Source organism: Felis catus, chromosome A3, assembly GCF_018350175.1.
Source record: "Felis catus isolate Fca126 chromosome A3, F.catus_Fca126_mat1.0, whole genome shotgun sequence".
In the NCBI taxonomy this organism is placed as follows: Eukaryota; Metazoa; Chordata; class Mammalia; order Carnivora; family Felidae; genus Felis; species Felis catus.
In genome coordinates, this window is record NC_058370.1 from 76,819,616 (window position 1) to 76,836,242 (window position 16,627).

At 39.2% G+C, this 16,627-nt stretch overlaps 1 long non-coding RNA gene across 2 annotated transcripts in view; it reads left to right on the top strand.

Annotated features, from left to right (window-relative positions):
* The window catches only part of LOC109498181, a 499,178-nt gene that overhangs the window by 32,767 nt on the left and 449,784 nt on the right, over positions 1-16,627 (top strand). For both annotated transcript variants that reach the window (XR_006595590.1, XR_006595591.1), the window contains exon 4: positions 4,531-5,520. This is a non-coding gene — a long non-coding RNA (uncharacterized LOC109498181). The remainder of the gene's footprint in view (positions 1-4,530; positions 5,521-16,627) is intronic.

Sequence of the window (16,627 nt, forward strand, 5' to 3'; positions counted from 1 at the left end):
TTAACTGCAGTTTTCGTTTCCACTCACATCCCATGACATTAAACTTCTGAAACTCACAAGGTACAGTGGAGGCAACTGGAATGAATAAAGAGGTAAAGGGACTTCATAATGGGATTCTAGAAAGTGGACTTCTCAACAAACTCCAGAATTTAACCTGCAGAGAGTTCTCAAAGCTTGAAAGAAGAAATTTAGTTAAAGAGGGTATATTTTGCACAGTAGGTATTAAAATTATATAACTTTACCCTAAAATATAGTATATTTTGGAACTTACTTAAAGAGTTTTTTGAACTCATTTTATGGATTTAGATCCCATGATGTTAGCAACCAACATCTATAGGATTAGGGATCCTCTTAGATGGGAGGTTGAGTATACTAGTAGCTGTAGGCATGGGGATAAGAATATAAGAATGAAGAGGGGCATTGCTCATAGATACTTGCCAGGCTGGTTCCAGAAGCTAGGATGACTAAGCCCAAAGTGTGTTACATTTCTGATATTCTCAACAGATTGGCCATTGGCTTATAACTAGATAGTTCTTCTGAAATAATTTAAACAGGAATACACACACACACACACACACACACACACACACACACACACACACAGAGTCCTAGTGGACATCACCAAAAATATCTTTATCTGTCCCATGGTCTCTAAAGGCAAAATGCAATACAATTGTTTAACAAAACGTTTGTTAAAGTTTTGGTTGGGAGTTGAGAGGAAATCCTGCTATATTAATGTGCTAAAATAAGAAAGTGTTCTAATTCTGAGCAGTGCCCATTTTCATTTTTGTTCTAGCAATGTTAAAAACTAACTGGCCTTCTTACACACACTTACCTTTCTTTTCCTTTTTTTAAAATACATATATGTTGCTCATCCAAAACAGACACTTTGGAGTGATTGACTTGTTTAATGCTTCTGTGCTTCAATACAAGTTTTATTGCCTAGAGTCTATTTTACAGTGTGCTGGTGAGACAGCTCCTTTCTCGCACATAAAATCATACAAATCCAAATTGTTTTTGTACAAATAGAATCTGTGACTAACAACTTGATTTTATTTAATCTAAACGAGCACTCCTAATAATCTTCAGTTTTTTAAAAAATTTTTTAAGCATTCTATTTTAGGTGGAGGTTATTCATGGTTTAGCTTTATAAAGGATCAGTGTTACACTGGGGAACTCTTAAAGACTTGATGCATATTCAGCTTCCTAGAATATCTTATAGGACTGTACTTGGAAGTCCCGGGTTATAATCTTTTCTGCTACTAACTTTCACGTTCACTTGCTGCAGGTAACTTAGCATCTTTAGTCCTCCGTTTCTTCATTTGGGAAAATACAGAGATACTATCTGAAGTGTTCAGTATTTCTAAAATTCTGTAATCCTGTGGAGGTTTGTTGTTGTTTCTTCTTTTATTTTTGTTGTTTATTTTTGGTAACAGGTCTTATTGAACAAAACCTCTTTGGGGCTCCTCTACTTTTCAATTAATGCAGCATACAAAAATGGAAACAAATCACTAGTAGAAACTCAACAGGAAAGAAAAGCTGAATTGAATAGTGTACCTTCTGTTATGTGTAACATCAGTTATATCATGTTTCTCCTCTGCTTTGAAAACCTTAGTTGACTCCTCTCAGGTCCTCACACGTTGGTCCCAGCCTTCACCTCAAGCTTCATGTCTGCCTCTCCTGTGTCCAATATGCTGTGTGCTCCAGACTAGTTGAACAGCTTGCCATTCTCTGAATATTTCATATTTTTTGACCCTTTCATGCCTCTGTTCCTTCTGTTGAGGATGTTCTTTCCCCTTCTTTGTTGTTGGTAAAACTCCCATATTTCCTGACTAACTTTATTTTTTTTATAATGGTCATCACTTACTAATTCCTTTGTTATGTACCTGTATCCTTCAACAAATGTTTGTTGACAAATAATTGCAGTCCAGAAAGTGCCTAGTGATTCCAGATCTACAGAACACATTGTTCTAGAAACCAATGAAGTCGCATAGAATCCATACTTTTGGCAGATGAAAGTCGTAGTAAAATTATTCCAGAATTTCTTTGTTCTGGATTTGGAGGTCATCAGTTGATGACCTGTCATTTTGCCCTGAGTTGAGTCACTACCAGCAACCCTGAAGTGGTAGCTAGAGGGTCCAAGTTTCACATTCTAAATTAAAAATTTTCTTTTTTAATTTATTGAGACACATTTTTCCTGATAAGTTATACACGATCAGATTTAAGTTAAAGTCACAATAAGCTACCACCCCTACAATCCAGGAAGACAGCATTTCTAAGTCTAGTTGATGGAACACAGAAATCTGAAATCCTAAGTAAGGGATTCATTTAATGTATTTCTCGGGGCGCCTGGGTGGCTCAGTCAGTTGAGTGACCAACTTTGGCTTAGGTCATATTCTCACGGTTTGTGGGTTTGAACCCCATGTTGGGCTTTGCATTGACAGCTCAGAGCTTTCTTCTAATTCTCTGTTTCCCTCTCTACCTTTCCCCCTTCTCAAAAATAAACATTAAAATAAACAAGGAACATTTGATAAGCTTGGAAAAGCCAGATTTTGCTGTGACCTTCTCCAGCAAGAATAGCAAGAGAGTGGTAAATGCTAGTAATGGATCTGGGTGTTTCATAAGTATTTTATTCCCAGTATCTTGGTGGTTTCATAGTGTCTTTTCTTAACCAGTGGGCCCCAGTATTAACAGTGGTGGAGTCTGTTAGATTCCTGCAGCTATTTGCCGGATATACCATTAGTAAGGGGCACTCAAGTGCTTCTTTAATGATTTGCCAAACTTGCCAAATATCTTAATATTGAGTGAAGCAAGATTGGTTGGGAACAGCATTCTCCTCCTTCCTCCTCCTTCCTCCTCCTCCTCCTCCTCCTCCTCGTCCTCCTCCTCCTCTTCTTCTTCTTCTTCTTCTTCTTCTTCTTCTTCTTCTTCTTCTTCATCTTATCTTCTTTCAGCATGTGTTTTTATTTAATCAAACATCAGGAACATAATCTGCTTCTTTTACCATTCTCCTCGTTAGCATCAAGGAGAAATGATATTGCTCAGCAGCAGAATCTCCGAAAGCTGAAAGACTGGCAACATACACTTCATTATGTCTCAATGTGTCCATTTTAAAGACCTTCACACTTAAAGATCTAGGGTAAAGGCTCTGTTAATTGCTTATATAAATGTTGGCGGCCACTTTGTTTTTTAAACTCTATCCTATCTTTGCCACTAGAAGATTTAATATAAGTGAATTGGCAAGCAGGCCTTCAAAATACATCTTCATTAGAGCAAAAGCTCCTCTGAACATACTTCATGCATCAACTACTATAAAGTATTTAAGAATAAAAATTGTAAAGGAGAACCTATGATACACATCAAACTTAAAGAAGAATTCTAGTTATAGTCTCATCCTAGACACTTGGCCCCTAAGTATTTAAATCAATCTTAGAATTCTGGTACATCAAAAAAAAATAATAAATGAATTATAAAGGGTTCAGGCCTTCAGAACACATATAGTGAAACAGCACTAGGGAAGCAGCTGTACTTTGTATTTCTGCTTATGTACACAATGCCCTAGCAAGTCTGCATGAGAGACCACTGACCCTTCAAGTAGGTGCAGAGTGTGGAAACCGTGGGTAGCTTGAGTAGTTGGCATGTGACCAACTGTGTCCTTTTCAGTAGTGCTCATTTGTGAGTCTCGAGCTACCATTTAGCCTGGTGCTTTTCTCTTATTTGAAGTTCATACACATATTGCATGTCTATTCTATATCTTATGTTACTCTTTGAAAGGCAGTGTCTGATGCATGGTTTGTTTGCCCCTTGTTCACTTTTGCCCACTGAACTTTAGTTTGTAACTACCAGCAAAGATGTGTCTGTCTTAAATGACTGAATATGAATTAATTTAGAGATGCTTATCTATACACTCTGCTAGAAATAGTGAAAGGATTAGAGAAGCATCAAACATATGGAACTGTTAGGGAGACTGAAAATTTCATTGATTCTTATAGCTGATATTATATGGTAGGTTAAAGGCTTCTCACACATTTCAGAAGAATTTTTGTAATTGGAATCCATATTTTACAGTATTTTCCTAATATAAATGTGGTAAGTTGACAATCAGGAATTTTTTTGCTTCATATTCAGCACTGTATCAGTGACTGGACAGTGCTTAGAATATTCCTTTTTGTCCCTTTCTTTAAGTTTTTGATGGCTTTGTTTGATCTGACACTTCACAGAAGTCCCTAAAACATCGAGACTTGTGTAATTCATTTATCATGGGTGACAGTTCCATGGACAACATATCATGTCTGACTCTATTACATTTGCTATAATCTATGGGCCTTGTGATGAATGGAGAGAGGGGTGCTCTATCACAGAGCTCCATCACCGCTGATCTCACCTGGAAACACTGCACAGGTACTAATTAGAGGAGGCCTAAAGTGGGATGAAAATCCTAACTAATTGAATCACAATCTCCCAACAAGCTTCAATCCAGATCACTTCTATAGAGTGATATGCTATATGGTTTTCTTTTTCTGCTTGCAGCTTGGAGTCGTCTTGCCTCCTCTGTGTTGCTGAGACAAACATTGCTCTACACTATCTGCACCCATGCATCCAAGTATATCTTCTCTGGTGCTTAGAAGAAACATCAATGTGTCACATTTCTTCAGGCTCTACTGTGAAAGCCATATTCTTACCACTGAAGCAAATCAATTAAATTTGTTTTCATTCATCAAAAGAGAAGGTGACTTATTCTGGGTTGCTAGAGTTCTCCGAAGACAGTCTTCTCTTCTTTGGGTTCGTTGAAATACTTCTCAACTTTCAATGTGCATATGAATTATCTGATGTCTTTTTCAAAATGCAGATTCTGATCCATTAGATCTGGGGTGCAGCCCAAGATTCTGCATTTGTAACAAGCTGCAGTCCCCTGGCCGCACTTTGAAGAGCAAGGATCTAAGAGGAACTCATTGAAGTGTATGCTTGAAGATAGCCTTGCCCACTCCTGAGTGGAAGATCATGGGGAGCCCAGGATTGTTCAGATTTCAGTTAGAAAACTGTCTACTGTAGCATGTGTCCTGCTTATTTCCATTAATGAGTACTGAACCTCATTATTGATCTAACCAGCCTTGAAAGGTCAGACTTCATCCCTGAATGAAAGGCTTCAGCACATCCTGAACCCTGAGCCACAACTGCAGGAAAACCACCCAGCAAAGGGGATTAATTTCACCCCTTTCTGTATTGACTCTGTTTGGGGAGTTAGTATTTTTGGCCCTGAGCCAGCTGATCTCATCCACAAATTAAGCTGACAGTTCCTTCCAACAATAAAGGCTGTCTTGGAGCCAGGGAAACATTGATTTAATTGGTCTCAAACAATTTCAGTAGTCACAATTTCACAGATTCCTAAGGGAGAGCCTCACCCTCCTGCAGGGGTGCTGGACCCTTTTTCTTCTTTCTTCTCCATCTTCATTGATGCTGCTGGCCAGCGGATTGGAATTGCTGCACAAGAGAGGAGGGTTAAGGTGGACACTGATTAAGGTAGGTGGAGTTAAATGAAGCTAGCAAGTGGGACCAGAATGTCTGGTCAGAGAAGGAAGAACAAGACTGGTAGAGAACAGAAGTGAGCAAACAGGAAAATAGTTACCTGTGGGTTTGAGAATATTTGAAACTTCCCATTGTGTATATAGTTTCCCATGGAGTAAAAGGCTACAGACAACAGACATACAAGAACTCCAAAACTGGAGGAATAAAGGAGCCTTTCTCATTCTATGTTTATTAGAGGTTGCAAAGCAACAGCTAAATCCATGGGGGTCATGTAGAATATGGAAGTGGATTCAGAAACTGGAATGTGTGGCTTAGAGGAGACTATTAACTATTGGTACCCATGAAACCCAGTGAATTTTTACTGCTTCTAGGTCTGGAATTTGTGAACTCCCTTAGTTTCCGGGAATCCTAGGACCTTCTGAAATTCTATCTGGCGTTTGCATGTGTAAGCTTTTTTATCCCCTTCTGGAAAAAAAAAATTCCTTTTTATTTACTTATTTATTTTTAAATCAGTACATAACATAAAAGTTGTTTGCAGTCTGCAAAAGGCTAAATAAAACACTGCTCTCTAAGGAGCTGTAGAGACAAGGAAATTTTGGCTATACCCTGTGATACCTGATGTATGATCCTGTACTCCAAACTTGACCAGAAAATGCTTCATAATAAATTAAGGAAAAGATGGAAGCCAGTTCCTCCAGTAGGAAGAACTAAGACTGACACTGATTTGCTTGCCTGGGGTGAACCATCTGAGTTAAGGAGTGGTCAAGAGGTGAGTGTGAGGAGGGAGCATTTACATCAGAATGAAACTCAGGCCTCTCATGGCTTTGAAAACTCACCTCATGTGTTCTGGCAGAGATAGAATGAAAACCCAGGACTCCTTAATCTAGTGTACATTTGCACTTCACCTGATGTTCTGATTCAACTGTACCATTTCAGAAACATGCTCTAGCCCACTTTTCTTATTCGATCCCACACCTTTCCACAATGACCCTAAGTGTTATGTGTCTTGGCATAAACCCTTAGAACCAAAATTACTTAATGATTTCTAGTTTTTTTTTCCTTGCTTTATGTTATAAAACATAGTAAAGTTAAAAAGATTGTTCTGCATATCCAAGACCTTTCCCATTTTTGCCTTTTAGTCAAAACTCCATTCTCATATTTGCCAATATTGTAAGAATATGGAGCGTTGTAAATCCACACCTGACTCTCCATTGCATGTATTCTATCCATGTCTGTATATTCTCCAGTCCCATCTGGGTGCATGCGGTTGCATTATGCACTCTGACATCCATGTCATGTCATGTTTATCCAACTGTTTTACTACTAGTCAAAATCAAAAGTTCTTTTCCTCCCCAATTCTCCCAGCAGGGCCTTCCCAGCTTAGAGAAAATGAAGCTGTCGGCCATCAGTTTATACATCATCACCAACAATAAACATGCCAGGATCAGAACCTGTATTTTGTTATCTGACCATTGTTGATGGCAGGGTAAAAAAAAAAAAAGACAGCTTGATTTTCATTAGCTAGGCTGACCCTCAGCCCTGGGAACAGTGGGGAAAATATGCATTTTGACTGGAAGTAAACTGAGGAAACATGACATGGAGTCAGGGAGGGATTGTAGATCTGTCCCACGGGTGTGATTCTTTAACAGGCTGACTTTTGGCATTTGAGGAAAATCTCAACAGTTCTCTGGACAGAATTTTTATAACTGTCCATTCAGCAGGGCTGATGTGTGACTTGAAATAGTACGCTTATTTTATTTTATATGCTCTGGCTTTTGTATACAGATGGGCTTGTTTCCTGAGGCCTGGAAATAGGGACTTTTCCCCTTTCTCCCTTGTCCTACCCTACTTTGTATCTGTGGCCTTTAGAATAATGGCTGGCCCAATAGGTATGTAATAAATGTCTTCTGAGAGGAGGTACATGTTTATATGGGAGTGGGAGCTGCATTTTATTTGATGTGTGGTATAGGAAAAGGAACAGGCTCTGGAAGTCAGACAGGCCTGGGTCTCAATCTGGAATGTCATTTGCTGATTTGATGTTAAATCAAATCAGGTCTTTTTATCATGGGTATAAGAAGAATCTCCTCCCTGAGATGTTAGAAATAAGTGAATTAGCATGTGCAAAATGCTGATGTGTATTAAGTTTTTGAAATAGGCTCATTCCCTTTCATGTTATGGTTGCTTCTTTTGGTATAAATGCTAGATATGCTAGAAATGTAGGGCAAACTCAATACAACTTTCACATGAATCTCATGGCCTTTCTTTTGAATTTTTTTGTGTGATAAGGAAGAATAAGGGGATTGGAGTCAGACAGACATTAAACCCATTTTTTCTCTGTATAGTAAGGCTTAGCTAAAACAAGAATCTTGACACAGCACCATCAGCTATTTTGGTTGCATTATCGTGCCCGTATCTACAACCAGGCATTTCCTGTTTTTCTGTTGTGTTCACATTCAAAGGTAATATTTGTGGTGCTAACAGAAGACAAGCAGAAGAGCCTTGTTAAATAGAATAGAATATTAGGATGTGTCAGAAGGGAGAAAATTAGGGGTAGAAGGACCAGGGTGTTGGGCAGGAAAGAGAGAAGAACAAGACCTAGGGGTGAAGGTTTGGTAAGGTGCAGACCCACTGTTGTACTGGGTGGAATGAAATACCACTGCCTGCTCACCAGCCTGCCTTCTTTTTCCATGGCCTGGATGCTACCTCGGGTGCTCTCTCTTGACTGGGATTTTCAGGGTTAAGATTTAAATCTCTCCTTCTCTTCCTCTTTAGAACTATAATAAAGGCACCAGGAGGGTCTTGCTCCCTCTGGCCTAGAATAAGATGAAAGAACAAAGGAAACTTGATTCCATGCCTGCAAATTGAATTTTCTTTATTGGGTCCATTTAAAAATTCCTGGAGTAGGAGATTCACCTGGACTTGGGGGCATTTCATTTGGACTTGGCTTAAGACCCTAGGGTAGACAATTGGAAAGCTACTGTGCAGATTTGGTGGATGTGTTATAAAGTGTGTATGTTGAGGGGAGGATTAAGGATATATTTTCAATAAAGAAGGTTAAAACTTCTGCTAATCATGGTTAGTGATGCATCAATCTCCTCTCAGGGACATTTTTAATTCATTTCAACAAGGATTTGTCACTTGTCTACTATTTGCAGGACAAGAGCAGAGGGCTCCCTTCTTTCCTGGGTCTGGTATTATGATTGGGCAGAGCCAACTTAGAGAGGAAACAGTAAAACAAACAAACAAACACAGAAGTAAATTGTTTAATTAGCTATAATTAACCAGCTAATGCATTTCAATAGTCTGTGTATGGGGGTAGTCAGAAGGGTCAATGACCAGCACTTATTAAAGAACCAGAAACGGGTTCTTGGAAGTGGATTTCACACCAGGATAAAAGAGGTATGCCCTAGTATGGCAAACAAGATAGTGTGGCTGGCTGCATTTCTTGACTCATTTTATCAGGTCTTCATCTATTATCTAAGGAATAATTGCAGTTCTTCTCATGTGCCATATTCTCTCATGTCTCTGCATCTTAGCATATGTGCTCCTTCTGGCTGGAAGTCCCCCCTCTCCTTTCATTTGTTCCTTTGACAGTTCATTCAAACATAACTTGCTTGAATCCTACTATCTTTCAAAATCCATTTTGTGTGTCACCTCTTCCAGGAAGCCTTCCCAGAGGACTGTTCCCCTGCCTACCTGCACCTCCCCACCCCACACTGCCCTTAGCTTAAGCAGAGTGTTCTTCTTCCATGCTACATTAGCACCTATGCATACTTTCCATACAGTGCAGTGAGGGCAAATGCTTGCGTCCCTGACCAGACTCTGAGCTCTCTCGGCAGTGACTTGTTTTAGTTCCATGCTTGCAGCCTCTGTAGTGTTGGCAATCCAGAGCTAAGTCAAGAAAAGTTTTTTTTAATGAGTGAATAAGAGAATACCAGAAAAAAACAGTCCTGAATATCTCATTGCTACTTTAGTTACATACTCCTGGAATGAAAATTTATGTGGCAAAGAGTCCCATTTTAGAATCAGAATTCCTAATGCATATCTCATCCCTGAAAATTATGCCATTGTCTGGCAGTGACTCCTATGCATCCAGAAGAAGAAACCTCTTAACATGGGCCACAGGTGACTGCGTGCCCCAGCTCTCCTGCTGGCAGCTGGCATGGCTCCATGTTGCCTCCAGGAATGAGAATGCTGAGGCCAGCTTCTTCCAGGATGAATGAAGGGTCCTGGCAATGCTAACTGAGCAAGACTGGGGGTCCATTTGGAGGCTGACCTCCCTGTGTTGTGCAGCACATGCTCTGTTGGGGAATGGGTGCTGCGTTTAGTGTTCCGTTTTCCCTGCAAGAGATGCAGAGATGTGAGGCCAACCAGAGAGAGGTTAAAGAGATGTGGGAGCCTTGCAGCTGGGGATCATTAACAACAATCAAGACCAACATAAAAAGGCAGCAGGACTTCCCTCCCTCTTGGCCTTGGAAGCCATCTGGATAGAGGAAATTTGGTTTAAACTCTGGTAAGGGAACTTTTTAGTACTCTGAGATTGTTTTTTTAAACTTCTCCATAGAAGTCCCTTGACTCTCTAAAATCTGTCCCTTAAAACCCTTTGCCAGCAAATGTGTACCCCTTTATACCAGAAGAGATTGTGACTGACAGCATAAACTATGCACTTACTACCTTTCTTAAATACCTGGTAGACCCGGTGGATCTTTTCACATATTCTGAAAGCCACGATCCTGTTCTAGTCAGAATTAGGCAAGATTCTTTGACTGCTATGTCTATATGCCCTTCTAAGGGCCCATCCTATGCCACAGCTGATTAGAACAGTGGTGGCCCCTGACCCTGGGGTAGCCCAGTGGCCTGCAACAAGGCCTGGCTAAGTCAATCAGATTTTTTCCTAGAGAAATTGGAAGCAGGGACAGGGAGAATTTGCAGTCTATGACATACCTTTGAGATGAAAGGTCAAGGTCATATAGAATTAGTGCTAGGACTTCTTTTGTAATATCACATGCATACTGAAGTCCTAAAGGGCTGGCTAGTGAAAATTTGAAGACGCAGTTAGACAAAGGGGATGTTTCAAATGTGCAGAGAGAAGTAAAGATGAAGCCCCATAGGTCCTAAAGAATGAAGGAAGTGGCCTCAATTACTGTGTTTTGGTTTCCCGGTATGGTCCAGCTCTACTGTGCTTCTTGTCTTTGAATGTCCGGATGTCCCTGACATCATTGCGTCCTTATAGCTTTCCTTTCACTAACTTGATAGGGTCTCTTTCCTTAGCAGTGAAAAGTGCCCCAAACTTGTCCCTGTCGGACTTTGCCTGATCATGGAACTTGTATTGCTTTTTTTGGACTCAATAAAAACAACGCATTTAGATGAAAGGAAGTGAAGGGGGATCTGATCAATGACTATCTTTACCTTCTTAATAAATGCCACAGTAGCCTCTGGAACCTACTGTCTTGGTTCCCTTTGTCTCCCTATCATTGGCAGCAAACAGCAGTTTGGGCCTTAGTGGCATTCTGTGTTGTTCCGGACATGTAGTATTTTTGTTGAGATTGCTTCAACAATGGCTAGCAATATGTTTCATGCTTCTCTTCCACTCCCCATGTCATTTAGTTATTGGGCACAATGCCAGCGTCCAGAAGTTATTCCTTGACATGGAAAGGTAATGATGCTGACTCATGCTTTCCTCTTAGATGTATATGACGGAAGGAAATCCCCCTAGTCACTTGTATAATTTGCTTTTGAAACTACTGCCATGGAAGCTCAGTTCCACCCTCATTTGATAGTTGCTATTCAGATTGTCAGAGAGGCCGGTCTGATGCTGGAGGTCTAGGACCTGGGAACATTCTATGGCCTTGACAATTTTTATCTTTTTTACCCAAATGAAATAATTATTTTCATTTTTTTAACCTTACTCTGAAAGAAATGTATGTTTACAACACTCGGGGCTGTGGTATTGTATTCTCTGCCTAGAAGATTCTCCTCTCTGTGATGCCCATGGCTGGGTCCTTTGTTTCATAAAGGTCTCAGCCTGAATATCACCCTGGGAGAGGTCTTCTTTGACTGTCCTAAATAGCCAAGTAGTTGTTCTCAGTCATCTTTCTCTGCTTCTAATTTCTTTCATTGTATGCGCCACTTGCTGACCTCCTATTCTATTTTTGTTTATCCCTTGCCTTCCCCACCCACTGTAAGCCCACAAGCACAGAGACTTTGTTTTGTTCCAGGTCATATCTTCAGTGCCTAAAATAGTGCCAAGGGCATGGTACCAAAACAGTTATGTGGAATGAATATATCTATGAATTGCAAGAATTTAAAGATTTCATAAAAAATAAAATGAAAGTAAATATTACCCACACTTCCACCACCCAGAGATAAATGCTGTTAACATTTAAGTGGATAACAGTCTTGAATTTTTTAAGGAAAGAAAGGGAACATGCTATTTTAGTCTGATTTTTTTTCACATTGCAATGAAAGTGGATATCTTTCGATGTTACATCAACAGTTCTCAGCCATGGTGGTGAAGCAGGTGAAGAGTGCTAAAATTCACATTCCAAAGCCTCACCGTAGACCAACTCAGTCAGATACTTTGGAGTTAGGGCCAACATTTCTAGCTTTGGAAGTGATTTGGATGCACAGGTGGAGTTGGAAATTACTGGTCCACGTGGTTATTTTAACTGCGCAGAATGAATGGAGAGTTTTTTTTTTCTTTTTGCAAAACTAATGCATCCTTATTGGAATCTTAACTGGTGACCAATGAAACTAGATGTACCTACTACTAATATGAGTTTCTCTCTCTCTCTCTCTCCCTCTCCCTCTCTTTCTCTCTCTCTCTCTCTCTCTCTCTCTCTCTCTCTCTCTCTATATATATATATATATATATATATATATGTATATTCCTTTAATCCTCACAAGAGCTATAAGTTTGGCGCAGTGCTGGCACCATTTTACAGATGAAGAGATTGAGGCATAAAGAGGTTGAATAACTCACCCAATTGTCAAAGTCACACAGTCACATACCTAGTAAGAAACAAAGCTGGGCCTTGAACCCAAGGAATGGTTCTGAGTCCATTCTCCTCTCCTGACCCTGACAGTATACAGTCCTCCCATGGATTCTAATATGTATTTAATTTAATAATTCTCATTGATTTAGTTCTTCAGTTTGAAAATCACTTTCATTTAGGAAAGCAGCATGATGTAATGGAAAGACTGTCACTTTTAGCCATTATCTGCTTAATGGTTGGCTGACTCTGGGCAAATTGTTTAACTTCCCTAGTTTAGCCATACCTGAAGAATGAGAATGGAAATACCAACTGATCACCTGTGGAGAGAATGTGCATAATACATCTATTCCAGTGCCTGGCACAGGTAGGTCCTGAACACATGATAGTTTTGGTGTCATCATCACCTTAGTTAATCCTTGCAGATGTTCCAGTAAGGATACAGGAGGGGCTTTTGGAAAGGTGAATGTGCTGGGTTCAGTGTGTAATGTTTGCCTATACTTATCTTCTTCCAATACACCAGGTTAACTTTATAGGTCAGAATCTGCTTTGACACATAATTTGGTGGGTGAATCCTCTGTTACATCGTGGGACAAATGTCTTTTTCCTACCCCTTGCCCTGTAAGTTATAGAGAAAAAGGCACACAGGGTTTGAATGGGGGTAAAAAGATAGGTGGCATATCTGCCTTTTCCGGTTGTCTTTATTCTATTTTACTAGTGAGCGATTTAATTTTACTTGCAGAATAACAGAGATGTTAATTGTCATGTCAGAGCTTTTACATGACAAGATACAGTTAGTTATTGAATAGATAAGGACAATTTCAATGCAGTACAGTTATGGTTGAGGTAGCACAAGTGAACAGTGACATTTTTTATTTAACTCCCTATTACATTAAAAAATCAAGTCCTTCCGCCTTTTCTTAAGAAATTATCAGCCATCAGTCTTCTGAACTGGAAGGCTCATGAGTTAAATGTGTCTCTGGAATACGTATGAACAATTGTATTATAAAGCATCCCCTGCCTACAACTTGCCAACTGAGTCTACTCTTGCTCAGGATGTTTGAAGTGTGAGGAGTAACGGTTGGGAGAGAATGAGTGGGCACAAAGTTGAAATGGATAATTGAAATAGGTATTTTCTGCTGACTGGTAGAGGCATTGGGAGATGGGAATTGGGAGACTGTGTGTCTATGACAATGTGTGAAATGGCAGTTTTTTGTTTTCCCCTGGGTATTCAATCTTAGGACACTCTCAGATATGGCCAAGATATTATATGAAAGTCAAGTTTCTAATTTCTTTCTACAATGTCTTTATTTCCTTACCCCTCGATGCACTCTACTTGGGTTTCCATCATTGAACCAATGCAGCTCTCAGAAGGGTTGACAATAACCTATATGCATTCTTAGCCTTTACTTTTGTGACCTGTCAGCATCATTTGATGTTGTTCTGCTAAATGACAAACATGCTCTTCCCTTAGTTTATGACACCACATCGTCTGTCTTTTCTTCTATGAGTCTGGCTACTTCTACTCAATTGCCTTTGTCAACTTGCTCTTTTTTCTTAATCTTTAAATGTTTGAGAGTTTCATAGCTTTGCCCTTGTCCCTCTTGTCTTTGCAGGCTATGTTTCTCCCCCAGGAAGTTTTATTTATGTTTGTGGTTTTAAGTATGTTCTGTGTTATAGAATCACTACAGCGACGACTTATTATTGTGTATCTCCAGCACGGATTTCCCTTTACACTCATATGAAGACCTCCTGACCTCCAACACCTGTTTCATGAGCAAACGCAGTCTCTCAAAAAATGAACTCATCATCCTTTCTACCCTAAACAAAATCTTATACTTTTCCTATGGCAACTTTGCATTCTGTCTCTCGGCTCCCATCTCCAAACAATATCCACCATGTTCTATTGGTCTTACCTCCTAAATTTCTTTTTGGCTCTGTTTGTTTCTCTCCTTCTGTAGTCTCATTGTTCTAGATAAAGCTTCCATGATCTCTTTCCCTTGACCACATGTTCTCTTACCTGATATTTCCATATACCTTTATAAGTCTAATAAGTAGATTTGCTTTCCATCTGTTTAGTTACCTTCCCACTGCTCTAAAACTAAAAATCAGAATTCTTAACACAGTCTCAAGCCCTACATGATGGGGAATATGCCTCTATTCCCAGCTTGAACCTCTCTCCTGCTCATTCTATGACTCCTAGACTCCTTAGTACCCATGTTCCTTCCTGGCTGAGAGCCTTCACATGCTCTGTTCCCACATCTTGGAACTCCCCATCCTCCTTCACATGCTAAAATATTAATTGTTGCTTTTTCAATTCCTACAGAAAACATTTTATGACCTTGCAGGTCCTTCTGCTATTTGCCCTTATTATACTCTACCAACCTCCTTCATCCAGCACATAATGAGTGTAACTAAATAGTTAACTTAGGTAAGAGTCATATAATATTTTGCTATCCCAGTGGGATGATAATATCCATGAAAATAGAAGTCCATTTTATATTGTTTTCTGCTTTCACCCTATGTCTGGTAGAGTTCTTTACATATAGAAGGCATTCAGTAAATATTGGTTGAAAAAAAGAAAGAGAAAATAGAGAATTCCTTTGGGGATATGGAAAATTCAGAAAAGTATCTGGGCAAGAAAATATTCCATTACTGAATTTGGGAAAGATAAAAGTTCTTTCTCTTAAACTGTTCAGTCTATATTTTTCCTTTAGTAAAATTCCTTTCTTCCTGGTAAAATAGGTGGATAATGGGATACTTTTTCTGGTACAAAACTTCAATCAGATGAGGGCAGTCATGTTATATTTATGGTGAAAATATATGCCCAGTTGTATAAATGTTCTTTGCCTAAAGAAGAGTTGTTGTTTTTTATTTCCATTTTAAAAAGTGATAAAGTTGAAAGATATTATATTCCCAATTGCTGAAGCATGTTTCTGATTTAAACCTACATTTCTTTATGAATTTAAATTAATTATATATTGAAGATGGTTGAAAGATATAAGGTTGTGTGCTGGTATCAGTGTGACACAACTAAGTAATTAGTGAGGAGTGCAAATACTTTCATTAAATAAACTGCTATCTTTTTAGCACTTGAGGGAGATTTCATCTTATCCTTCTTCCCTTGATTAAAAAAGAAGTGATATATCTGTTGTAATTCAAGAGCCTTTACTCACTTCATAGACATTGTTGACACTGGAGACCATTGCATGAAGGGGAAAGGAAGGCAATATTCTCACCCCTAACAAAACTGTCACAAAATCACATTTTCACATGTCTGAGAAAAAAATAAAAAGAAAGAAAAAGAAAGCACAATGCTGTTAATTTTCAACGTGGATTTCTCAACAGCTAAATACAGGTGGCAAATGAATAGTATTACACAACTATTTTCTAAAGCATCTCCAATAATTATCACTGGCAGTCTTTTGTGTGGAACAATATTTGGGGGATGGGCGACTGAGAAATGGTAATAAATGTAGAGTTGCCATAATGGAGACTTATTGGAAGGCTGTTCAAAATGTAAGCAAGGAAAGAGCAAGTTTCTGTGGAAAAAGCAGGAAGGGAAAGTGGTTTGAAGAGATCAGTGAGAGGGAAAGGATGTGGGGTAGGCGGCTGCAGGCCCACGGAGGATTGGAAACCAGAAGTGGAATGTTGAATTGGACGTACATGTAAGAGGAATTGATTGAGGATAAGGGAGTGGGATGTAGTATTTCAAATTATATATGTGAGGAAATGGACAGGGCCATTGTCCACAAGCATTGATGTGCTGACCTGAGTATAGAAATGAGCTCATCATGGTCCGCGATTGGGAGGACGTAGAATATTGATTGTGTCAGACTCCGACAAGGTCCTTGTCTCCTCTCTTTTTCTGAGCCACTGGCAAGATCTCCCTTAACAGTATGCCTCATGTTTTCTAACACCTGGTCTGATATTATTTCTGTTTTTGATTTTTGTTATTAAATCACATGAAGGAAAATTGGTCTGATATCTAAAAAGACATCCCTAAATAGTGAGAGACATACATATATTTTTATATTTGGAAATGTTTAAAATTATTTATTCATCCAAATATATATTGTTTGTTATGTCTTAAAGTATTGAAAAAAATT